Here is a 26747-nt window from a genome sequence, read left to right as displayed (position 1 = left end):
GAAAGTTGAATTTTCATATTACGCGTACTTGAAGACCGAAGTGACCTTGAGCATTTGAAGTTTATGAAATGATGCGATTGGAGATTCGGAAGTGATTTGGGTTTTCCCGGTTCATGATGGGTTTGGATTTATTGAAGATACTTGGGGTGTGCTTTTATGCTTAACTTTTGGGTAATCTTTTGGAGATTTGGATTCCTCTAATTACCCTTTGATGCCCAGTTTGTATGGTATCACACTCTAGAACCTGGATTGTAAAATCATTGAAGAATTGAATATTTGAAGTTTATTTCTACATGTGTCACGCTTGAGGCTCGGTTCGTAAAGTTGCTTGATTTTGGAAGATTTGAAGCGGATCATCCATTCCTAACTTTGAGGGGGAGAATGTTGGGATGCAAAGTTATCCATGTATGACATTATAGTGGTTTGACTCTTGTAGACCCAGTTACATATGGTAGAGTAGCCTTGTGACATGAGAGATACATAGATAGATAGATAGATAGATAGATAGATAGATAGATAGATAGATAGATAGAGAGATAGAGAGAGAGAGAGAGAGAGAGACTTGTAAACACTTCTATATAAGGTGGGTTCATACCACTTGTAGAGGTGTGCTTCAGAGATGTAACATTGAGAGTGTTAGTGTGAGCTATTTATTTGTTTAGATCTAGCTTATACTTTTTTGCAACACCTTTCATGATCGAATACATCTCTTAAACACCCAAATCACCATGTTCGTTGTGTGTTCTTTAATTCTGCATGCCAAATCAAATGCTCATAATTCACATAAGATAACTGGAAGAGTGAATCTGAATTTTCAAACTTGTGAATGATTAAAGAAGATTATGAAATGTGGAGGTACACGTATAGAGAGAGGGGGTTTGGACCAAATTGGGGGACCAAATCCACATGCAAACATGGTGAAAAGGACCACCGATCAAACAAAGTAGTGGTCTGGACCAGATTCCGAAAAAAAATACATACCATAATGACCTTTTTTGTAGTTTTATCTAATATATATATATATATATATATATATATATATATATATATATATATATATTATTTTCTATCTTCATTAAATTTATACATAAAATCATTTTATTATGAATATATTATTAAACTTTATATGTAGTATTTAACAATTTATACAACTAAAAGTATCTTATTAACATTTTAAAATCAATACAAATATTTAATATTACTAAAACTATATATACGATAAAATAAACACATAATTCTCATCATATTGATAACATTGAAACATTACGAGACCAATTTAACATGAAATTACAAAAGCAACAAAACATAAATTGTACAATATGAAATAAACTTGAAATTACGAGAATAATTAAAAAGACATGGTTTACATTGCATTAAACCTTGGTTGAGAATTTATACATTTTTTCTGATTATGGCCAGGATGTTAACATTCCACATCTACGAGGTTCATCAGGAAGGATGATGAATGTCCATTTCATTACAATTACGATTTACATGTCTCCGACCTCGAGTAGTGCTAAGTTTTGAGTAATCTGCTTTAATCGCCCAATTTGAATCCAACCAATATTCAGCATGAGGAGGTGGTGTAAAACTAACATTATATTGATGTTTATATGTAAAACTAGTCTACACCTTCACAATGGAAATAGGGTTATCCCTAATGGTGTATGGGGTTAGCCCACACACAATAGCAGTATGACAAAAAAATAATTATTTACTCGGCCTGCCAAATCCAAGCCAAAAGGAAGAGTAAAAATGAAGAGTAGAAAAGAAAGATAGAATGGAAGAATAGAAAAGAAGGATAGAAAGGAAGGACACACATGGAAGGACAAAAAGGATGACCGATGAGAAAAGCAACACTTCTTTATTCATTAACAGTAAAAGGAGATATGTCTCATGCACAAGATCTAATATTATATTAAGTATAATATTATATTGAGTAGGCTAGAACAATAGCTTATACTCCCTCCGTCCCATATTAATAGTCCATGTTTCCTTTTTGGTTTGTCCCAAAATAATTGTCTACTTCTAAAAATAAATATGTATTTTACCATAATACCCTCATTGTTAGTTAAATTACCATAAAATTAAATGCAACTCCCATAGAATTAAATGCAACAGAAGGGTAAGACTGTCATTTTATTTAATAAAGTTAATGGTAATTAATGTTTTCTTAAACTGTGTGTTTTTTGTCTGTGGACTATTATTTTGAGATGAGGGAGTATAATATTAGATTAAGTCTTCCCTTTCCTGCCTATAAATAGCAGGTTCGCACAAACACTCCAGGTAAGTGTTCCTTACTCATTTCAGCTTCTTTTATGGACACATCCCTGTCTCCACAAAATTTACTCCATCTTGGTAGGTGGATTTGATTCTTTTTATACTAGCGGTCAAACTTTTTCATCGGAGCTTGCTCCCGGGGTACAGTCCATAGGGCAAGTTTAACGGTCTTGTTTCTTGCTGCTACCCAGGTTTCATTGTTGGAATCCAACCACGACGCACGCCCGACGGACATATGAGCTAGAGCAATGCCCGAAGAACCGATTATGAAACCAATGTAACAACATTAGCACGATCGGTAATTATATTTACTGTCTCGTACAACCCGAATGTGTTGTTTTCGTATTCTCTACCAAATCGCATTCATCGCAAAAAATATAACAGGTTCTATCCTCTTAAAAATCTTACCTGTAACACATACATAACCGTGCATGCTTTCCTGATTACAATATATTTTATGAGTACATGACAACAACAAAATAATCTTATACTATGCAATACAAAAGAATTGTAACTAAAAGTGAAAATAGTAAGTGGTTCTAGATTAATCGTGCATAGAAAATGCTTTTTTTAAATGGTTATTCTAGGAAAAATGCTTCAAAATTAAGTCAATTTTGCTAGAAAAATTACTACTCGGTAAAATCCTAAAGTATTGGATACATAGATTTTATACGATATAAAATCAACCGACACATTTAGTTTTGTTGAGCATCAGTGCTACCGGTTGATCTAAAACCAATTGGTGTTAAAAAGGGCGCAACCTTACCCATATAGCGCATTCAGCCCTCCAGGACCAGTAATTTGATTGCGGCACTCCAGGCCATCATGCGAGGACTTGGTCGATGCCATTTCTGACCCCTAACAATCCACCCCCTCAGAAATTGCTCCTTGAGAGAATCGAACCCTCACCACTGGCTATGATACCACTTGTTGAGCATCAGTGCTACCGGTTGATCTAAAGCCAATTGGTGTTAGAAAGGGCGCAATCTTACCCATATAGCGCATTCAGCCTTCCAGGACCAGTCATTCGATTGCGGCACCCCAGGCCATCATGCGAGGACTTGGTCGATGCCATTTCTGACCCCCAACAAGTTTGTACATGCAACTTCTAATGTTGTACCCTACACATAAGAATGCAATGCTTGAGTAGCTTCTAAAAAGGTAACATATGTTGGGTTTTTATTCAAAAAATTGTTTCAAAAGCATAAACATGGCAATAGAAGACTTGAGTTTTGAACAAAATAAAACTAGTTTTATTCACACCAAAAAATCATTTTACAAGACTTAGAAAGATAAAAATAACCATAGAAAGAAAAGTGTTACAACCTTTGAAGACTTTGATTCTCATGGTATAACGCCCGCAAATTCAGGCTACACATAATAAGTAATAATTATTAAAATTAAATCCTTGATTAAGATAATCTATAGTCGTGCACGTTGTAGACTATATACTACAAGTTTCGTATTAAGGAAAATAGGAAAAATCAGCCGAATCGTCCGTAAGTCGTAAAAATAATTGTGCGAAAACTTATATATGTTATTATATATTTAGAAAGTACTCATCGTCCCGATCCCGAAAATATAAATTTCAAAGAAATCCGAGTTCATATGAAGGAGATATGAATTTTATAAGATATAAAAATCAACTGCGTAAAAAAAATTATTAACGTCAAAAGGCACGAAGATAATGGTTGAATTTTGGGTAAAGTCACCAAAATGAAAATCGTAGTACTCTTTAAGAGAAGAATTTTCGTAAAAGTAACACCAAAATCGGAGTCTGTACGAGAGAGTTATGATTTTTGAAAAATAATTAAATCATATAAAAATAAGGGCTAAAGATAAGTTAGAATTAGCCGATGTATTCTAAAGAAAAGTTGTAAATATCGTCGAGAGCTTTCCGGGGATATAAAGAACGTCAAAAACGAAGTCCGTATGAAGAAGTTATGGAATTTACAAAATCTGCGTTTTGCGCCCCGTGCAGTGCGCCAGGTGCGCGACGCGTGCTTATGGAAGGTGAAAACGCGGACCATAGAGAGCCCGAAACATGGCACAAAGTGGTTGGGGAGAAGTCATCTTAAAATGCGTGACATGCACCCCTTTTGAATGTCGTGCACTTAAAATGTGGCTATAAGTAGAGCTTCAGCCACCATTCGATATTCACAACTCTTCAATTCATTCCTCTCGACTTCCTTCGAGTTTTATCTCATTTTCTCTTAGTTTTAGCCTTCGACGAAGCCCTGCGATCCCTGAAGTAGTAGTAGCTAGAGAGTAGAAGCTCTGCCAGTGTAGTTTCTAGACTTTTGTCTAGGAAATCTATGTAAGTTAAAGTACCCCCATCCTTATTTCAATGTAATTTATATTTATAATCATAAGTCGTTATTGTGAACCTATAAATAATATTTACCAGTGATTCCAATTCATAATACTGATTGATCTACTTACGAGAGAGGTGTCTAGAATAGTCACGTTGGCTTGGTTGTTGGATTTCAGAAAAGCTATTATGCCGAAATGATCCTACCTCCCAATTGTCTTGTCTGGCGGATCCTTACTTGATAGATCTTGATGTAGACATTGGGATCAATGAAGAATCTAGACTATAAGTATTATACTCTCCGAGAATATGAAACTAAACTAAGACTTAGTGCTATACATTTAGGTCATTGAAAGTGCTAAGGCGAGGTTCTGCCCAAATTATGAGGCATCCACTTTTATCAAGTGAGTGCATAGTTACCTTTAGCTTACACATAAATATCAAGTATTATTTTTTCCTGAATTCTATATGTGCTTATTATCTAAGTTCCTGATATATGTGTTATACGAGATAACAATTTTTCCTAAAATATTATATATGTATTTTATCGTACTCATAATATATGGGGTAGGATGGGTAGAAAGAGATAAGAGAAATGAGATAATAGTTAGAGACTATAAGAAAAGAGATAATTCTGAGAAACCATACCAGAGATAGAATAGTGGTGAGAGACCATCCCAGAGATAGGGCAAGAGACCAGGCCCAACAGGGACCAGTCATCAAGTAGAGTATTGATGACGACCATGGACTATTGTATACAGTCCAGTGGAACACTAGCATAATTGCAATCTGTAGGTGTTAATGGATCACACAAACCGGGAGTATGGGTTGCGGGTTCATTTGAGTACTCTATTTTCCCATGGAAATTCCTTAAGCAGTATTTTTATACTCATTACTTACAGTAATCCTTAGGATAGAACCCTTGAGATAGATCCTATCGAATGAGAGAGAGAGAGAGAGAGAGAGAGAGAGAATGAGAGTAACGGGAATGGGTAATCGGTTTAATTGTTTGGCGTGAATTTTATATATATATATATATATATATATATATATATATACACACACATACATACATATATATAACAGATACATTATATTATTGTGGGTTGCAAACCCTATGTACTCACCAAGTTTCCCAACTTGACCCACTCAAATTCTTTGTATCACAAGTAGCGATCCACAGGTACATGCACAATGAGAGATTCAAGGAGATGTAGACTGTTAGTATATTGAGACATTGTAAGTCTCTGTTTATGCTTATGTTTTATATCAGTTATGACATCCCAAGTTTTAAAAATATAAACAAAACACATTTCTTTGAAAATGCTTTGATAATATTATTATCATGTTTTTTTGGGACAAATTCCGCATAATTAATCTTTTAAATGAATACTCTGATTTAATAAGCATAAACAAATTGGTATTTTTTGGCTGTAAAAATGGGGATGTTACATATGGGAGATTGGAAGTTAATGAAGTGTGTCATGAAAGTTTGAGGTAGAAGTTCTCTAGAGATATCCACCAACAATAAATCAACTTGATAAGATGCTAGTATTCTTCTTGTAATAAAAGAATCTCTTAAGCTCTTAAGACAAAGAAACTAGTTTGCCTTAAAAGAGAGTATTCAATTATCATCTTCATCTTTCTATTCTTAACACTTTAAGAGAAAAAAACTAAAGAGAATATGGAGATGGGAAGCCACAAATTTCATGGTTTTCACTTAGTGAAAGAAGTGAGAAAACTAGTTCTTTTAAGTCCTTACTTTAATCCTTTATGCCATAGGTCTTATCCCTTTAAGACCCATGCTTCATCATATCAACTAGCCATGCTTTCTAAGAGTATGGTGTGTTGAATAAATTAATCAAATATTTTATAAAAAGAAGAAGCTAGTTTTTTCAATAAAAACTCGTATAATTTTTATAACTTATAAAACATATAAATCCATATAAGACAAAAAACCCTTTTGGTCCAAAAAGATGTACATGATATAATAAATCGTACCTTATGATATATTTTGATACTTAACATTGAAAATTAATATTTCCATCAAATAATAATTTACAATTAATTACAAGATATATATATATATATATATATATATATATATATATATATATATATATATATATATATATATATATCAAAAATCAAATTCTTATAAATAATATATTTGCATCAAGTTGTTGTTAGTGTGAACCTTTAGGATCATATATTATCTAGAAATATCATTCTATAATGACACTTGGACATATAGATCTTTCAATCTCCCACTTGCACAAGACTCATCATAGGTTGATATAGATAGTGGTGAACGTTTAACAGCATTTCACTGCCCCTAGTAATATATGACTTAGTGCCATTATATCAACATCCGATTCCCAAAAGCTCAAAGCCTCAATTGATGTATAAGGTAAGTTTATCAGTTATCCCTTTGTCACACCCCTGGCCGGCGGCGGAAGCGCCAGACTGTGCGACGTTAGGATGTTTGGATCTCAGGCTAAGATACACATTGAATAATACACAGGTTGTACTAAACAACATAGCTATTTATTCATTAAATAAAATATGTTACGTAATTGTTCGATGTATAGGTAGGTTACGAAAGCAAAGTACAAAAGCAAAGCACATAAGTTCCTGGTTGCTTCACCGGGGTTATCTCCTTCTTCTGGCGGGTTCATTCTCCTGAGAATACATGTGGCTTGAGAGGTCAACATAATGTTGGTGAGTCCACATGTTTTATTGTTATAAAACATGTGTGGGCATTTTAGTTGTTTTGATTATCCTAAACTCATTTCCTTGAGTTTGTGAGCACTATCACTACTGCCATAGGTAGGTTCCTACTGGGAGTCTAAGATAGTTGAGTGTTGGTTCACCTAAACTTGCTTCCTCAAGTTTGTGAGTACTATCACTACTTAGTTGGATTAATCTGAATAATATTTTATGATAGTTAGTTTTATTTTGACAAAGTTACGATGAGTTCCTATAATTAAGCTATGACTGTTGATCCCGAAAGAAAGAACGCGACACTTCATCGGACGTCACTGTGGTAAGAAAGTTATGCCTGCTTCGTCTTGCCATCAGGTTGGAGCTAGCAACCACATGTGGGAGTGTCAATCCCGTATAGATCTATACACATCTCTCTCGCTCATTTAAGAATTAGCGATTATAGGTCGGATGCTAGCTGAATATCAATCAGCGCGTTGATGAATTATGTCTCATCTAACTCTTGTCGTGGGGGCCTTCCCTAGTCAGTTTTGTTGTTATTCGCATTGTGTTTTATACGATATACTTATTATATATATTATTTATCTCTCTCTCTCTCTCTATATATATATATATATATATATATATATATATATAGTGTTTAGCGTAGCCGATAATTTGGGAAGAGTAACACTAGGTACTAGCCTTATCCAAAAGTGGCTATAATAACGAGTTTCAGTGTTTCCTGGCAACTGGCCAACGTGACAACTAGGTATGATCTTATCTATCATAATGGTTCATCATAACAACTAGGCATAATACTAGCTAAAGAGTTTGGGCAGAGTAACTACTGGCCTAATATCATCCCAATGCTATAGGCATAATTATGTAACTATAATTAGAGATAACTATGTAGAGTTGTGATCCAGACATGTATTACCCCTTCCCCCCGAAAAGAGTTGAAAATCGGGCCGTGATCTCACCTATAAGTTTGAAAACGTTGGTGTAGGGTAGAAACCAGAAGTTAGCGCTTTAAGAGGCGATCGGGGCGATGGAACACGAGGTGATTTTAGAGAGAGGATTGGAGAACGATGTGAGAAAATTGACTGCTGAGACCTGCTATTTATAGTAGGTTTAGAGCATGCGCCGTGCAGATACGCGCGAACTGCACGATCATGCCGCGTGTCCTCATCTTAGTGTGCCACGTCATCCCGTATCTCAATGCAATCAGGTGTCAGTGCACGCAAGCGTGTGCGACTGTAAAAATTAAACTTTGAAATTTCGTAACTCTCGCATACAGACACCGTTCTCAACGACTCTTATATATTCGTGTAGGTATCGACATTCTCTAAACCTTTCCTTTTGGTCGTTTTGTCTAGTTTTGACTTACGTTTTTTGACATATTTTTATTACCGTTATAATCTTATAAAAATCATAACCCCCACACTTGATGTCCGTTTTAGGCATTCATTGCCTCAAAATTCCTACTTTAAGTAGTACTACGATTGTCTAGTTTGTGACTTTCTCCAAAAGTCAACCAATCTCCTTGTAGTTTTCGTCGTTGTAACTTTTTAATTACGGTAGATATAAATTTACCATAACTTCCATATCTTCTCAATACTATGACGAATTCTTACAAAATTTATATTTGTGGAATCACGGTAGCTTAAGGAGTCAAAATATGCTAACCTGCTCTCAAAGTGACGCGACTTTTTGCACACTTATTTTAAGCGTAATGGTTGACGTAATTAAGGGTGAAAATTTCGAATATATTTGTTGGGTTAAAAAATTGTTGTGTCAATTGTTTTGTACTAGAATAGTCTTTTTTATAATGGGTTGGGCCTGTCCATTCGAGTCTTGTTGCTATTAGGGTTAGACCATATATAGTGCATGCATGTATCGTTCTAGGGTTAATGATTTTATTGCCCTACAATGTCTTTACAGAAAAGTTCACATCGAGCTCTTGTAAGGCATTGATTATAAAGCATTCGCCACACATTCAGTCATTGTTCTTATTGTTTTGATTCACTTTATTGTTATTGAATCTATCGATCTATTATTTATTGTTTCATCAATTGATATAAGAGCAGGAGATTGTGTAACTCATACACAACTCTTCTGTTGAGTGTTATTAGGGTTTTACGTTTTTGGTGGATTTGTTCTTGTTGTCCACATCGTTTTCATCGATTGTAGACGTTGGATCTGGGTCCTTATTTTGCCCTAGACTGGATTATTGTTTTAGACATCTGATTCTAAACAGGTTTTTGTGAATCGACATCATGCAACCAGAAGATTCTCATACTCTTTCCTTCAATCTGTGCAACAACATTGGATCTACTACAAGAATCCTAATCCTTTTTCTGCAGGATTATAAGGTATGGGCACCGCACTGCGAAGACTACGTTCTTGGTCTGGAAGATCATGGTACATTAATATGGGAAGCCATGACCCAGCAGACGTTCGCTCACACTGTCATAAGGATGATTATTAAGACTCAAGCCGAATACAATGATCTTGTTGTTGACGTTAAAGATGTTCCTCATGATGAAAAAGACAAGCTGATAAGTAACGTCAAGGTGATGAGAATAATCAGGTTCGCTCTTCCTCCAGACACGTTTCGTCTGGTAAGTGCTTGTGATACAACGAAGGAGATATGGGATAGGATGAAAGAGCTTTACTCAAGCGATGCAGATCAGGAACACTCAGTTCAAACATTACTTCTTTCTGAGTTTGGTGCTTTTATTCAGAAGCCCGATGAAAAGCTTGATCAGACCTTCAATCGTTTTAACCATCGTTTGAGCAAGATGCTTAAGCATAATCTTAAGCGTGAAAAGATTGAGCAAAAGGTTACTTATATGCATGGATTAAGGCCTGAATGGAAAGCAGTTGTATCCACAGTTAAAGCTCATGAACAGCTAAAGAGCTACACCTTGGCGAAGCTTGTGGGAATTCCAAGATCTCATGAGGATGAGGTGAAAAAGGATGTGAAGATTGTGACCAACATTGGTTCATTGGCCTTGGTTGCTAAAGGGAAGAATATTGTTGAAGAAGACTCCGAATCTGATTTTTTGGATAGTGAACTTACCAAAGAGGAACATGCTCTTATGGTAGATAATTCCAGAAAGTTCATCAAAAAGAACTTTGGCCGGTTTAAGAACAGAAACAAGTAGGGAAACTTCAACTCGGAAAGGTCAAGAGAAGAGAGCTTCAAGAACTCTCAGAAGGAAGAAGACAAACTAGAGAAAAAGTTGTTGGGAGATTCTGACTATGACTGTAATTACTGCCATGGCAAGAATCATTTTGCAAAGGAGTGTATGTTAAGAAGGTTGAATAAGAAGAATGAGGATGAGAAAGACGAAGCCTACTATCTTCGGAAGATAGAGGACTTGAAGAAAAATAATGTTAGGAATGCGAAGCCTGCTTTGATCGTGCAGGAAGGTGGTGATGAATTTGGGAGTGTCCAAGTTTGGTCCAATGACTCCGAAGATGATGAGGTTCAGAAGCCCACTCATGGTGGATGTTTTGTAGCAAAGTTTGGAGTGCCTGAGTATGAAGGTAGATGTCTGATGGTTCGGAGCGGAGTCTCGGAATAGAGGGGATACGCAACTGATGGTGGAGAGCCCTCTGACAATTGTTTTGCTGCGAGACCTGTTTCTGAACAGGTGAGTGAATGTGAGAAGGTCATCAGTAAGGTACAATCCATACTCCAATCTCTTAATATTCCTGTCTCACGTTACGAATCTGAATTAGATGATTTAAATTATACTTTCTCTAATTTTAGCGATAGTTTAAATAGAACTCGTCTAAGCAATTCTAACCTAAGTGATCAAATCAGCAGGACAACAAATAAAAATGAAGAGAGGAGAATATGGATAGAGAAGCTGGAGTCAGAGCTTAATATATCAAAAGATGATGTTATTTATCTTAAGAGAGACAATTTAGCACTATTGAAATAAAGGAATATTTTTTGTTTAATTGCAAAGTGGTTATATTTCAATATTACTCAACATCATCTTGATTGTGAAATAGGTAAAAATATACACAAAATGATTTTGACCTTTCTCGAATTGAAAGAGGATGAAATCGATGCAGAGTGCTATAAGTGCGAATCCATTGTGTCCTCGGATGATGTTTCTGAATCTTACAAAATTGGACTTGACAAAAATGAAGCATATATTCAGTCCAAAGAACGTAAAAGCTTGTTAAAACAAATGTTGGATGAAAATGATAAAGAACATATTAAATCTGATACTGTGCAAAAATTTGACTCTTTATGCACAAAATTGAGTTCGAAACACACTTTTGATGCTGAAAATGTTTCTGAATTTGACGAAAGTGACATGAGTGAGATTTCTGTAGAGGATGAGACTGATTGTTCATCATTTGTACAAAATGAGTCTGAACCAAAGAAAAAGTTGATTTTTGAAAACTCAGTTGAGTATGTTCGTGTTGTTGAAAATAAGGGTTCAAATGTTTTAAAAGCAAAAGCCATAGTATTTCTGAAAGTACAAACCGTCCCTAATCAAGTTTTTGTTAAAAACCGGACTGAACAAAAATGACACATCATAACTAACGTCCATTGTGAATGATGATAATGCTGATGGATGCGATGAATTTTTCTGGTCTGGACCAATAGATAATTCAGACGAAACAAAAGGCCTTTCTGAAATGACCTCTTGGAAAACGAAAGGAAAATACGTTTCGGAACCTCTGAATCGTGTTGACTTTCGTTATGACCAGGAAGGACCTAGTGGCACTAAGGATATCCCGAGTGAAACCTCCTCCGAACAAACAGTCACACCCTTTAGAAAACAGAAACCTAGAGCTAACATTCATAAGTCGGCTGAGGAACATATTGCTAAGAAAAGGCAACTAAATGCTAGATATCAGAAAAATTTAAAAGAAAGAAAGCGATTATGTGAATCTAAAAATTCCAATTATGTTAACCCAGAAAGATCTTCAAATCAAAATACGAAATCCTATTCAAATACGAAACCTAAATTGTTTTCAAAGCAATAGTCTTCAACTCCACAGGTTTCAAAATCAAAAGATTTTCCGAAACCATCATTTTCAAAACAAACAAAACCTTTGGAAAAGACAAAACCCAATATTTCTCCAAAAACAAATGTTTCAAAATTTGTCAACACATCGAAAGATGTTAAGGGCAAAAATAAAGTAGTTTCGGAACCAGAGATTTCTCTCAAGGAATTTGATGCAAACTTGAAAAAGGAGAAAATGGTTGAAAAACACAAGGATTTTATTCAAAGAATTTTTTTTGTTGAGGTCAATCTGTGTGATACTAAAATGAAGGTTTTTAAAATATTCAGAGGAGAAAATAGTGTTTTGCTCAAAAGAACCTACTGGGTTGATATGGACATAACTTTTCAGTATATAAGAAAACCTCACTAGGACCCAAGAAAGTTTGAGTTCCTAAATCTCTATGAATTTTATAGGTAATCAGTGATGAACAATACGACTCTAAATGGTATATCGATAGTGGTTGTTCGTGTCACATGACTGGAAGGAGAGATGAGCTGAGGGAATTCCGATCACTGAAGGATGGAGGCAAAGTGAAGTACGGAAACAATGCCACGAGAGAGATAAAAAATATGGCATGAGCACGAATGGCGAATTCTCCATTCGAAAGGTAGCACATGTGGAAGGCCTGGAACATAACCTGATAAGGGTTTCACAATTGGATGTAGGTATAGGGCTCAAAGTATCATTCGATAACGAGGGATCAGAAATCATAGAGAAGAAAACAAAGGCGGTGCTTTTGAAATCCAAAAGAAAGGGATAGATGTTTCCTGTGAATATAAAGCCGATCATCGGAAAGCCTTCAATATGCCTACTTACGAAAGCATATTCGGATGACAGTTGGCTATGGCACCGAAGGCTCTCGCATCTCAACTTCAAGGACATCAACAAACCTGTACTTGGTGATCTTGTCTGAGGACTCCCTTTTCTGAAGTTTGAGAAGGAACATCTATGCGCTGCATGAGAACTAGGAATACACAGTCGCAAAAGTCACTCGACTATTGTAAACACCAAAATAATCGAGCCGCTAGAACTTTTACACATTGATCTTTATGACCCATATGCCATCGAGAGAATTGGTGGTAATAATTATATTATAGTGATAGTTGATGATTTTTCTAGATTTACTTGGGTTTATTTTCTTAGACAGAAATCATAAGCAACTTCGAGACTTAAGGAGTTCATCAAGCAGATCGAGCTCAAATTGCGAAAGCCCATTCGGAACGTATGCATTGATAACAGTTTAGAATTCAAAAACCAAGTGTTTGAAGAATTCTTAACTGAAAGAGGATTCTCTCACAAATTCTCCGCTCCTTACACTCCTCAGCAGAATAGTGTCGTTGAAAGAGGAAACCGATCTCTCTGTGAAGCTGCAAGGGCTATGCTATCTTTTGCGAACCTTCCACTTTACTTTTGGGCTGATGCTATCGGAACTTCCTACTTCACTCATAATCGGTCTCTGATCAATAAACGATTTTTAATTACACCTTATGAGATTCTGAACAAAAGAAAGCCTAACGTAAAATTCTTTCATGTTTTTGGTTCCAGGTGCTTCATCTTCAACTCCAAAGAACACCAGAACAAGTTTGACGTGAAGGCTGATGAGGGAATTTTTCTGGGTTATTCTCTTACTTCAAAGGCATATAGGGTTCTGAATAAGAAATTATGAAAAGTTGAAGAAACCTATTATGTGACCTTTGATGATACTTATATGAAGAAATACTAGAAAGCCGATTGTTTATATTAGGAAATTTTTCCTTCAACAAATCCGATGACGATTCCTCTTTCTAACCTTTATGAGGAGTTTATGAATTTGTTTGATGAGCCTGATAGAGCCATTTCCTCAGAATCCAAAGCAAAAGACAATCAGGTCAATGAACTGAAGAAGATTGTAGATGAGGCTACGTAAAATGTTGAATCCTCTGAAGAGCCTCCGAGTCTGAATGCTTCGGAATTTCCAACACAGGAAGGACACTCTGGTTCTCCATTCCAGGGGGGAGAGCTAATCTTCAAGTTCCTATGATGATCCTCAGATCCAGGGGGGGAATCCGATTCCAAATGAGGGAACAAGTGCAAACCTCCAGGGGAGAACGAGACTGAAAATAATGATTGTGATGTGCAATCAGAATTTGAGGAAGTTAATGCCAAAGTTGATCCAACCTATGATCCACAATATCCTCTTTTAACAAAATGGACTAAATATCACCCAAAGAGTCAAGTGATTGAAGAGTTATCCACAGGAGTGCTTACGAGGGAACAACAAAAAGCGAAGAAAACTGCATTATTTTCTAAAATGGAATTTTGCATGTTGAATTCGTTTATCTCCAAGGTCGAACCTAAAACAGTGAAGATTGCTCTTGATCATGCTGATTGGGTTCAATCTATGCAAGAATAACCCAATGAATTTGAACGTAATACAGTCTGGAGATTAGTTCCTACTTCGAAGGATGCTTCCGTCGTCGGAATGAAATGGGTGTTTCGGAACAAATTAGACAAGGAAGGAAATGTGATCCGGAATAAAGCACGACTAGTTGTGAAGGGATATTTCCAAGAGGAAGGTATTGATTACGAGGAGACGTTTGCACCTATTGCAAGGCTAGAATCAGTTCGGATCTTCCTTGCATATGTATCTCACAAGAACTTTGAAGTCTATCAAATGGATGTGAAGTGTGCATTCTTAAATGGTGAATTAGAAGAAATGGTCTATGTGGAACAACCACCAGGTTTCGTGAATGAAAAACATCCAAACCATTGTTACATATTGGATAAGGCGGTGTACGGTTTGAAACAAACACCACGAGCTTGGTATGAAACTCTAACTCGTTTTTTAAAGCAATCCAAATTCAAACAAGGTTCGGCTGACCCAACCTTCTTTCGCAAGAAAGATGGTGACCACCTTATGATCGTTCAAATTTATGTTGATGATATCATTTTTGGTTCCACTAATCCAAAATTAACCGTTGAATTCCGAAAACTGATGGAAACTAAATTTAAAATGAGCTCTATGTGTCCAATTAACTTTTTCCTTGGATTGAATATTAGACAAAGTTCGGAGGGCATTTTCATCAAAGGTCAAGGTTCTTATGGCATTCAGAACGAAGCTTACACCATCCTTGGATAAACCAATAGCAGATATGACTCTTTATCGACAAATGATCGGGTCTTTAATGTACATAACAGCTAGTCGTCCAGATATCATGTTTTTTGTTTTCTATTGTGCCAGGTTTCAGGCGAATCAACGAGAACCACATATGACTGCTGTAAAGAATATCTCCTAATACCTAAAACGAACATCCTCTCTCGGAATCTAGTACTCTTCCAACTCAGGATTCCTTGTGCAAGCATTCTCTGATTCTGATCTTGGCGGATGTGGTCTTGATCGAAAAAGTACAACCAGAGGATGTCAGTTTCTAGATGGCAAACTAGTCAGTTGGCAATCCAAGAAACAAACATGCACCTCCTTGTCCACCGCTGAAGCTGAGTATATAGCAGCTGCATCTTGTACTTTGCAAATTGTATGGATTCAAAGTCAGCTCCGAGATTATGGTATAAATATGAAGAGGATTCCTTTATACTGTGATTCTGAAAGTGCAATTTGCATTTGCCATAACCCAATGCAACACTCGAAAACTAAACACATTGCACTAAGAAATCACTTCATCAAGGATCACGTTGAAAATGGAAACGTTGAAGTGCATTTCATTCGATCCTTAGATCAGTTGGCTGATATCTTCACGAAGGCCTTACCTGAAGCAACTTTTAATCGAATTCTACAAGGCTTAGGAATGATAGAAGCAGATTCTGTACCAAAAACTACATAGTAAAGAAAAACAAAGTTCTTATTCCGAACCGCTCCGAGCATTCGGAATGCCTCGCAATTTATTACTCTTGTTCCGAACAACTCCGAGCCCTCGGAACGACTCGGAATCCACTGTTCATCAAGCGATTCGGAAGCTCTTGTATGCTTTGTATATTATGTGTTCTCCGATTGATTCCGAGCCTTCAGAACAATTCGGAAACCACTGATCACTTGAGTTTTTGAATTTTCTTTTCTTAATATTTTTATGTTTTTTTATTTTATTATTTTATTATTCTTTTTTGGAAAAATCCAAAATCACAAAAATATTTTCATTATTTATGTTTTATTATTTTTCAAAAAAATCTAAAATTACAAAAATATTTTTCTTTATTTTAGTACTACTTTGAAAATACGTTTCTGATTTAGGTATAAATTCATCATGATCTCAATTCAGAACAATGGGGCAGGTATGACATTTCGAAGCATGATGCTGCATGTTGACCCAAGCCTCTTAGACTCTATGTTGATGCCTTATTGAAACTTTCATTTAGATTGTTTCTTCCCAATCAGGCTAATTATTCATATAAGTCATTGAGCTACCTTACTCTTCTCACAATGAGTTAAGACTTGATTGCTTAGTTATTCGTTTCTAGCAGAGGTACACCTTCTTCGGAACCATCTTACTATTTCTCCATCACATTTACTTTCACAAATGTAACCCTCAAGACTCTTAGAAATTGCCACTGAGGTTTATGGTTACACAACTTCTGTGTTTATGATCTTAAAATTGTTATCACCACAATTTTAGTGAAACCCAAAATCCAAAACCTATTTCCGAATTGACGGTGAACAATTAAATTGTTCTAGATTTTCACCATTGAATTAACGATAATAACCTTTTGGTTAGTACCATATACGTAATAAAATCTCATTTTTATTTTTGCGTGATCTTTATGAAAAGCTCTCGACCCAAGACTTTTCTTCCCAAAAGATCCTTTTATTTTTTTTCGAGATTTTCAATCTTTATCTTGTTACTCTAAATATCTCCAAAGTATCCTTGTTATTATGGCTACACTGGTCAGACAAGTACTTCATCCGACTTTCGAACTTATGTTGAGTTTCGGAAATTGGATGGAGCTCAAGCCACCCTTTAAAGCCTAATGAAAAGAAGCCTTTCACTATTTCTCAACAAACAGATGATCGTAATTCGATGGGATACCACACAGACACTTCCGAGTCTCTTTTGACTCCGAAGGAAGAGATTGTTTCCCGGGATCCAACTGTTTTTATGTCGATTTATATTTGACATCACAGATTCCCAGATATAATTTATTTTATTTCTTTATCTTTGGCACACTCTAGCACAAAAAACCTCGTGATTTTTCAAAAGTCTGGTTTCATAATTCTGAATGGTTACTTTCTGCTCCGAACACAGGTTACGGTGATTGGTGATTTGTTCCGAACTACCGTAAAAGAAAAAGGCGGTTCAATGAAGATAAGATTTAGAAAAAGGCGCGTTCTTTTCAAAAACCCTGACATCACGTACGTCAGTTATGCCGCCTCAGATCATCCAGCTGTCACAATTTTACAGGCACACTTTACAGGATATTGAAATGACCAACGAGAATTTCTCTCTCCACTCAAACCGTATAAAAGGGTAATCGACGCTTGATTTCCTTCACCACTTTCAAAGATTTCAAAATCTCTCAAGCGAAAAACCTTCTTCTCTCTCTGCACCGTTCATTGTCTTCTCCAGCTTTTTCCATGGCGGCATCATCTGTAACTCCTTCTGTTGCTGAACAAACCGCTTCATCGGTCATGTTGAATATCAAACCAAACCAAAACCTCACTCTGGATCTCGATTCCTCTAAGTACGTTGATCTCTCAAACCAATGATCGAGTGCCTACATTACTCTCTGTTGGCTCAAGCCCTAATAATGGCTGAGAATGTATCATTGGTCCATCTGTCCAAGGCGTTCTCCACTGCAAGCTACCAACAAAGTAACATTGTGATTACTTTTGAGGTTGATTCCCACAAAACCTCCATCTCCAAGGCCCTATTCTGCAGGATGCTAGGGTTTTCTTTGTTAGAGGGTCTTGTCGATCCTGAATCGATTTCTTCATCTGTAATACTTGAGATGTTCTATCAAATGGGGTATCTTGGCAATATCTCTCTCCTTTCGAACTTCAAGAAGCCCAATCTTCATCCTATGTGGAATGGGCTTTTCACTTTGCTCTTTAAGAGTTTGTCAGAACGTGTTACTGGGTCAGACAATGCCAACAAGCTCTTTTGCACCATCATCTACGGGTTGTACTCTAGCATTAACCTTGATTACGGTTCTATCCTCTAGGCTCAACTAGTTCAAAGCACTCTGTTGACTTCCAGGCACTCAAAAATTTATTGCGCTCGCTTCTGGTCCATCATCTTTAAGCGTGCAATTGTTCGCCTTCAGCTTAAGGTACTAGATAACTCTGTGATTGTTACGATTCCAATCTTCCATACTTCCAACTTTATCGTGTCCGATCCTACCAAGTTCGACTTTGTTGCATCCATTCCGGAAGCTATGCTCCTCAATGTTCCTATAGACAATGTGCTTATCAATGAGTATCGGAAAAAGACTGCCTCAAGTCCTCGTCCTATGCCTGAAGATTTGTGAAAGGCACTTGAGGAGGGTGGCAAGCCCAAAAAGGGAGGAAAGCGAAAAGCAAAAGTGGGACTTCCAAGTCTGTTCAAACTCCGAAAAAGAAGGTTAAGAAGGATGCTCGCAAACGAATATCTCCTTCTCCTGTCACTCAAGAGGATTCATATTCTCATATTGTTTCGGAGATTTGGAGGACTGAACAAGTTTAGAAGGAAGTTGAAGATGCAGCTGCAACTTCACAACCTTTGGTCTCAGAACCAATTCCAACTTAGTCCACTGCGAAGGTATCTTCTCTAATTTCAACTTCCGTTCCATTGACAAATGATTTCTTTCATGTTCCCTCTCCTCCACCTTCTCCAATCCTTACCTCTATACCAATTACTATTGCTCCTTTGCCGAATGTATCTATTGGGGTTTTGCAACCACAGATCTCTGTTGCACAAACCACTCCACTTTACACCGATTCCACTTCAACCACAACAACCGCCACCACGAGTTCACCTCAAGTGACTGTCAACGTATCTGATACAGGGGTAGGTACTTTCGATGTTACAGTTGGCCCAAATGTGTAACAACCCGTTATTTTTAAGTCTGTAAAAATTAACAAAAGTCAACCAAGGTCAACAAAATACAAACGTGCTAAATAAAAGTTAAATTTGTTGATTTGCAATTTATTCAGGCTAAATTAATAATTTAATTTATAGAAATTCCTTTTTATTAAAGTGTTGCAAAAAAATTGAAAATTTAAAACATAAAATCCGAGAACCCTCGCAAGTCTTACTCCTCCTCGCACCGAAAACAGATTTCATGCCCTACCGAAAACACTCGCATTAGCCACTTGTCTCGGACCGCAAACCCCATTCTCGGCCGCAAACGTGCAAAGCTGTATCTTCGGACCGAAAACATGCGATCCGCATAATTGTTCTCGGCCGAAAACTCCTTTTTCGGATAGAGTTCCACACCGAAACCTCCTAAATTCTATCCTTTGGTACACATTCCGAAGTGATATTTCGTATTCCAATGCATATATCACATCGACTATTAATCCAATATATGAGCAAAATCGAGAACATATTCTCATTCTCACACTTTCTAACCGAAAACCTCCCTTTTTCTCTCATAAGCTAGACCGAAATCATCACCTTTTCTCTCAAGTATCATCCAAAAACTCTTGGATCTTCATAGGATCTGACCGAATTCACCATCCAATCTCCTTATTTCCAAACAAAAACACCCCTATTTCCTTGTTTCCACCAAGAACACCAAGAACACTTCACATCTTCAAGTGACCGAAAACATCTTTCATACCCTCGGTTCATTTCTAAGACTCCTTTTTGTAAGTAATTCTTACATATTACGCTATTCCATAGTATGTTTACCACAGTGTGACCTTTTGGCTTCGGAACGACTTACCACACTTTCTTTCTTTCAAACTCTGCCACTTCCTCTTGCATTGTGGATATCCAGTCGGGCTCCATTAAGGCTTCTCTGATGGTTCGGGGCTCGACAGAGGACATAAACGCTGCATAGTGACAGTGATCAGTTAAATCTTTAGAGGATCGAGTTTGAATACCTGCGGATGGATTTATGATGATTTGAACCGGTGGGTGGTCCTTTGTCCATACATGAAGACGAGGTTGCAGATGATCAGCGACTGCGGTGGTAGGAAATGTCTTTAATATCAGAGAACTCTATGGAAGAAGAGGGCAGTTCCCCCTGGACTTGTGAGCAGCCCGCAGAATTGTCTTGGACTGTGGGAGTGGGATTAGCATTTACTTGAGCAATTCAGAGAGGTTCCCCCTGGATTGCAGATGGGAGTTCCTCTTGAACCTGAGATGGTTCCCCCTGGATTGTTGAGAGAGTGATAATCCTTGGATCGGTTCTTGTGTCAATGTTCTCTATATCTTCATCGTCTGAGTCTGAGGAAACAGTTGATGGGAGAGTAACTTTTTGGATAGGGACCGGAGCTGCTTCCTCAGGAACTGGAACCTCGATGGTTGTCATCTGATCCGGAGTGAAGCTTTCCCCCTCAACCGGCGAGGTGGAAGTATCGAATGACACTTTATCGGATAGAGTAGGACCAGAAACTTCGGCATGCTGCTGTTGAGCTTCCGGAGACACAAGAACTTCGGATAATTGAGCAGTTTCTACAGGGTCGAAAAGATCATCATAGTTTATTTCAACTATGTTTAGGGGACCCAAAGAGGCTGGGATGTCATTTTCCAGGATTGCTTTTGTTTCATTTGTCGGGGCAGTGTTGCGGACGTAATAGTCATCGAATTTGACGTCGAAGCTTTCGACTATTAGTCTCATGCGTCTGATGAGAACCCTATAGGATACTTTGTTTGTTGAGTAGCGAAGGAAAATGCCTTCATCTGACTTTGGTGCGAATTTGTTAAGATGATCCTTTTTGTTGATCACAAAACATCTACACCCAAAGATGTGAAAGAATCGGAAATTTGGTTTGCGGTTGTTAAGGCCCTCATACAGAGTTTTGTTGAGACGCTTACAGACAATGCTTCGGTTTTGGACAAAGCAAGCTGTCGCCACTGCTTGGCCCAGAAGTAGAGAGGAAGATTTGAGAAGTTGTGCATAGATCTGGCTGCTTCCACCAGATTATGGTTTCTTCGCTCTACTACTCCATTCTGCTGCGGTGTGTAAGGAGCTTAGAAATTGTGACTGATACATTTTGAAATGAAGAAACTGTTGATGATTAGTGAACTCGGTTCCATTGTCACTTCGGATGTGGCGTACTGGTAATTTGATTTGAAGTTCAATCTCTTTGATGAAGTTGATCAGAACCTGCGGTGTTTCAGATTTGAGTCTTCGGAAGAAGACCCAAGTGAAACGAGTGAAGTCATCCACTATAACCAGTATGTATTTCTTGTTATGGAGACTGGCTACTGTAGATGGACCACAGAGATCAATATGTAACAGCTCTAAGGGTTCAGAAATGGTTGAGTCAATCACCATAGGATGGCTTCCTTTAGACTGTTTTCCACACTTACAGGCTGGGCATAGAGTGTTATTGTTGTACTTCAGAATGGGAAGACCTCGGACAAGTTCTCCGCTGACAAGGTTGTTGATGTATCAGAAGTTAAGATGAGCTAGTTTGCGATGCCATAACCAGCTGACTTCGGATACTGCTTTGGACAGAAAACACAGCTGCGGTTTCCCGATGATCAGAGAGACGTCCAAAGGATACATTTTACCTTCGGACTTAGATTTGATCAAACAGGTGCTTCTATCACTTGTCATTATGTAGCAGTAGTCATTATCAAATTCAACCCGATGGCCTGCTTTACATAGTTGGCCTACACTGATGAGATTGTGTTTGAGACCTTCTACGTAAGCAACCTTTTGAATAGAGAAGTTCCCTACAGTAAGAACACCGTAACCTCAGATTATTCCATTCGCATTGTTTCCGAATGTTACATTTCCACCGTTGCATATAGGCCTGAAATCCCGAAGGTATTCTAACCTTCCGGTCATGTGCAAGGAGCAGGCACTATCTATTAACCACTCCTCTTCTTGATCCTCTTTGCACATTTCCTGAAAATTACACGGTTAGTTTGGGCACCCAAACAAGTTTGGAGCCCGAGGCGACTGGTGGGGTTTTCAAAGATGCATGAACCGAGGTTGCAGGGACAGGTTTTATGTCAATCTTGAGACCCAGACCTAGGTGTTTGTGAACTTTTGGAGTGTTGTGAGATTTTGAAAAGTTATGAGATTTTTGAACAGTGCGAGGTTTTCGAAAAGTACGAGGTTTTTGACAAGTACAAGGTTTTTGGAAATTGTGTGTTTTTTGAAAAGAGCGAGGTGGGGCTCGAAATGACCTCTTTTGACGATGAAATCCAGATGAAAGATTTTTATCATTTATCCGGACATTATGCTTGGTTAGCGGTCCGGAGGGTGTGGGATTAGTCTTGTGACCAGTCTGAGACTGAGACTTGACATTGATATCCTTAGGATTTAAAAAAGTACGGTTTGACAAAGTGTGAGTATGTGCAAATCTCCTAGTTTGTGTCTTTATGAAAAGTTGAGGTGACTTAAAATGTGTTGGAGTTGGCAAAATCTCCTTCCATTTTGGATCGTCTAAGGAATAGATCAGAAAATCATTACTTTGAAAAGACTTTACTTGCTTTTGGGTTTTGTCAGATGACCTTGAAAAGGTTTTAGGAACTGTACATTCCTTTTTGCTCGATTTCTTGACTGCCATGTTTTTAGAAAAATAGTTTGAGAAAACAAGTTTTTCTGGGCTCTTGGGTTTTGAAATTTTGCAATGTTTTTTGTTTTTCGAAAAGATTTCCCGCTCTTTACCACGAAATTGAAGTTCTTCTTTGAAAGCCATTTTTGCCTGAGTTTTTGGAGAACCGCAGTCATTGAGGTTCAACTGCGGTTTCTTAGAATCCTTAGGTTGCTTTTGAAAACGAGGACTTGATTCATCTGAGCTAGAAAGTTCAGGATTCTGGGAACATTGACCATACTGGAAGTTTTCTATAAGTAACTCATGATGAATTGACTGAATGGTCACGGAACTCTAGTGAGATATGTTGCGGTTCGAAGGCAGAGACGGGAAGTTCACAAGAACTTCGGGTTTATCCATAAGAACATCTTCATCAACAACTGATGAAGTCTGAGAGTCGGGATAAATTGTGCCAGAGATAGGAATTTAATCACTTGAGTGACCAGAAAACTCAGGAAGAATTTCCTCAATAACACAATTATTATTCAGAGTATGAAGTCCACCAAAATGAGCTCTGATGTCCTCGGGAAAGGTTTTGTCATTGACTGGGAAATGGAACTCTCGGTCCGGAGGGACATAGGGACGGTATTTGTTAAATCGGGGTGATGAATCCTTTGCGTTGGAGTACCCATTGGACCAACCCCAATTGTATGTGTTATCTATGGTTCCATTATTCACAAGATTCTCAATAGCTTCGCTTTCATTAAACAAATTTTCAATTAGAAGATTTAAGTGTACATTTTTATTTTGAGCTAAATCTCTTTGGTTCAAAGCTATTCCTAACCCTGTTTCACATAACATTCTAGCATCCTTTTCTAACACTAGATCTTTTTCTAACAAAGCTACTTTGAGTCTCTTGTCGTCCAGTCATCCTCTCACATGAAACATCTCTTGGGACGCTATATTCTTCTCATCTAGGGATTTGTTATAGTCTGAAAGGACGGCAACACAAGTGTCATTAAGGTTGTCTATGAATGGTTGACAATCATGCATGCTATAATTATTAGTTTGGATCATGAGTTTTACCTGCTCAACAGACTCAGAGTTCCATCCTTTGCCTTGTAGCAGTAGTTCTTTTCTAGCTTGGTTGACCCATTTTCATCTGTAGTTGCCATCATGCAGATTTTGCCTTTACCCTTAATGTTGTTGATATCTTCATCCTCATCTCCGGATGACCACACTTGATGGTCTCCCTTGACTTGGGCTACGTATGCCCTTGCTTTCTCTTTTTCTTCCATTTCTTGAGCCATTCTAAGGTAGAATGCTCTGTCTTTCACTATATTGGCTTTGCAATCTTTTGCAAAGTGGTTTTCCTTGTTGCACTTGTGACAAATTACAACATCAGCTCTGTCTTCTGCTGAGGTGCTAGAGTCAGTTGGCTTGACAGGCTGCGGTGCCTCTTTGGATTGAATGTTTTGAGGTTGCGGTGATGGGTGAGGGTTTTTGGGGTATCGAGAGTGATTATTTTGAGGATTGAAGTTGCGGTTGAAGGGAGGTTTATTAAACTGCTGATTTTTGCGGAAAGATGAGGGTGGTAGACTGTTGAATTATTGGCGAACTAGAGCAATAGCGTTTTGAAATTCCTCCTCATCATCGTTTTCTGAGTCAGCTTCGTATGACTACGGAGGGTTGTCATACAAGGGAGAGTAAGATTGAGTGTGAGGTGCTTGTGCTACCAGAGCGAGTGGTCCTCCGAAGTCAACACAGTCTTTGAGTACTGTTGATTCTTGGGCTTGTAGTTCACCATAAAGCTTGTAAAGAGATAAAGAATGAATTTTTCTATCTCCTTGGACTATCATCTTAGCCGTAGTCCAATGTCTACCCAAACCATTGAGAAACTGAAGATTTGTCTCATGGTTACTTCGGATGGTGCCAGCATTTGATAGCTTTGTGACAATTAAATTGAACCTCTTGAAGGATTCTTCCAGACTTTCACCAGCATGAGCTTTGAAGTTGTTGAACTCGTTGAGTGCGGTTGTAAGCTTCTTATCTTTAGCTTGTTCTGAACCTTCATACAAGTTCTTGAGAACCTCCCAGATTTCTTTGGCTGACTTGTAATTTATGATGATGTCGAAGTTGTTAGGAGCAACACCGCAAGATATCTCATAAAAAGCAACAACATCATTTTCCATCTTATCAAGATCGTCTTTGGTGGGACGATTCATGGCTGGTTGACCTCCTCCCAGTCTGGCTTGAGCATCGTCGGTTTGAACTGGAGTAAGAACAGGGACATGAGGTCCTTCTTCTATAGATCTCCATACATCTCTTCCAAGTAATCTTAAATACCTCTTCATTCTTTGAGACTAGTGATGATATTCATTTGCCACCAGTATTGGAGCTCTATTCGAACCTCCAACACAGTTGGAAACATTGAGAGATAATGCTTGTGCCATATTTCCTTGTTTTGAAAAGATTTTTTTTTAAGAAATGAGCTCCAGTGGTATAGAAAGCCTTTTAAAATTAAAGTTCTTGTTTAAAAAGCAACCACTTTGGCTCTGATACCAATTGTTGAGAGAAAAACTTGAGTAACACACTTGAACAAACATTAGTACAAGTAATATTGCAGAATGAAGTTTAATTCAGAGGATCATAAAGCTCAACAATAATAAGTTAGAATTAGATAGTTAGATAGTTAGGTGCGGAAATATAAGGAAATGTAAATGACAACAAGTATTATATCAAGAAGACACTTAAGCTGATACTTAATGAGGATTGCAATCGAACCAAGTTAGTAAGTGAGATCAGACTTAGTGATTAAGTCAAGACTGACTTGCTCCGAAGAGATATTATGAGCAATATAAGTTTTGAAGATCTTTAAGATTAGAGTTTAAGAATAAGTAAGATATGATCTTCAAGAAGAGATTCTCGATGTATTCAATTAGAAAGAGAGAACTTTATTTATAGAGTCTTAAAGATTACAAAGTCTAATCTGTCTAAGGTGGCCATGCAAGACACACTGGGTAAAGTAATGTAAAGACATAAGATAACAGATAAAAACTAAGACTAAGGATTGATGAGGTCGACTATGGATGCGGTTCTTGATTGCGGTTGAGATACTGACTGCGGATCTGGAGATGGCTTCGGATATCTCAAGTTTAAGAGGGTCACTTTTATGCTTCAACACCAGAATTTCAAAATCATCAGCCTGAGTTGGTAATACTCAGAACCTCAAGTATTTCATGAGTGTATGTGTGCCAAGAAATAGATAAGAAGCAAATATAAGAAAATTTTGGATCTGTGATGTTGAAAATAAAAATTTCGACATAAAGGCAGTTAGATCCCAGGCAAAGATCACTTCGCGAATTATCAAGAGAGATAATCAGCAGCTTGTGTGGTTTCCCGTGAAGTACAATCGAATACTTATAGAGAAGTATCGAAGGGATTCTTTTATCAAGTTTCGAAGGTGGTTTAAAATTTCGTTACAAAGCACATCTAAACATAAGAGTGACAAGTTGTAAACGAAACTACCTGTTTGACCAGTGTAGTAAGTGACAAGTAGGCTTTGAAAACTTTACGAAGTAAGGAAGGTTAAGAATGACACTCATACAAAAATCATATTCTTCAAACCAAAAGTATTCCTGAATCCTGTTGGGTAACAAATGTTGTGGGTTTCGAACATTTAATCAAGATCACTACAAAAGAAAGAATATGATTTTGAGTATCGAAAATGGGTACTGAAACAAAAGTTTCGTTAATATCTAGAACAAAGTTCCCCGTCAATTCTTTATG

The sequence above is a fragment of the Lactuca virosa genome, chromosome 5 (genome assembly GCF_052849685.1).
Source record: "Lactuca virosa cultivar CGN04683 chromosome 5, Lactuca_virosa_CGN04683_v6, whole genome shotgun sequence".
In the NCBI taxonomy this organism is placed as follows: domain Eukaryota; kingdom Viridiplantae; phylum Streptophyta; class Magnoliopsida; order Asterales; family Asteraceae; genus Lactuca; species Lactuca virosa.
This window is presented reverse-complemented; position numbering follows the sequence as displayed.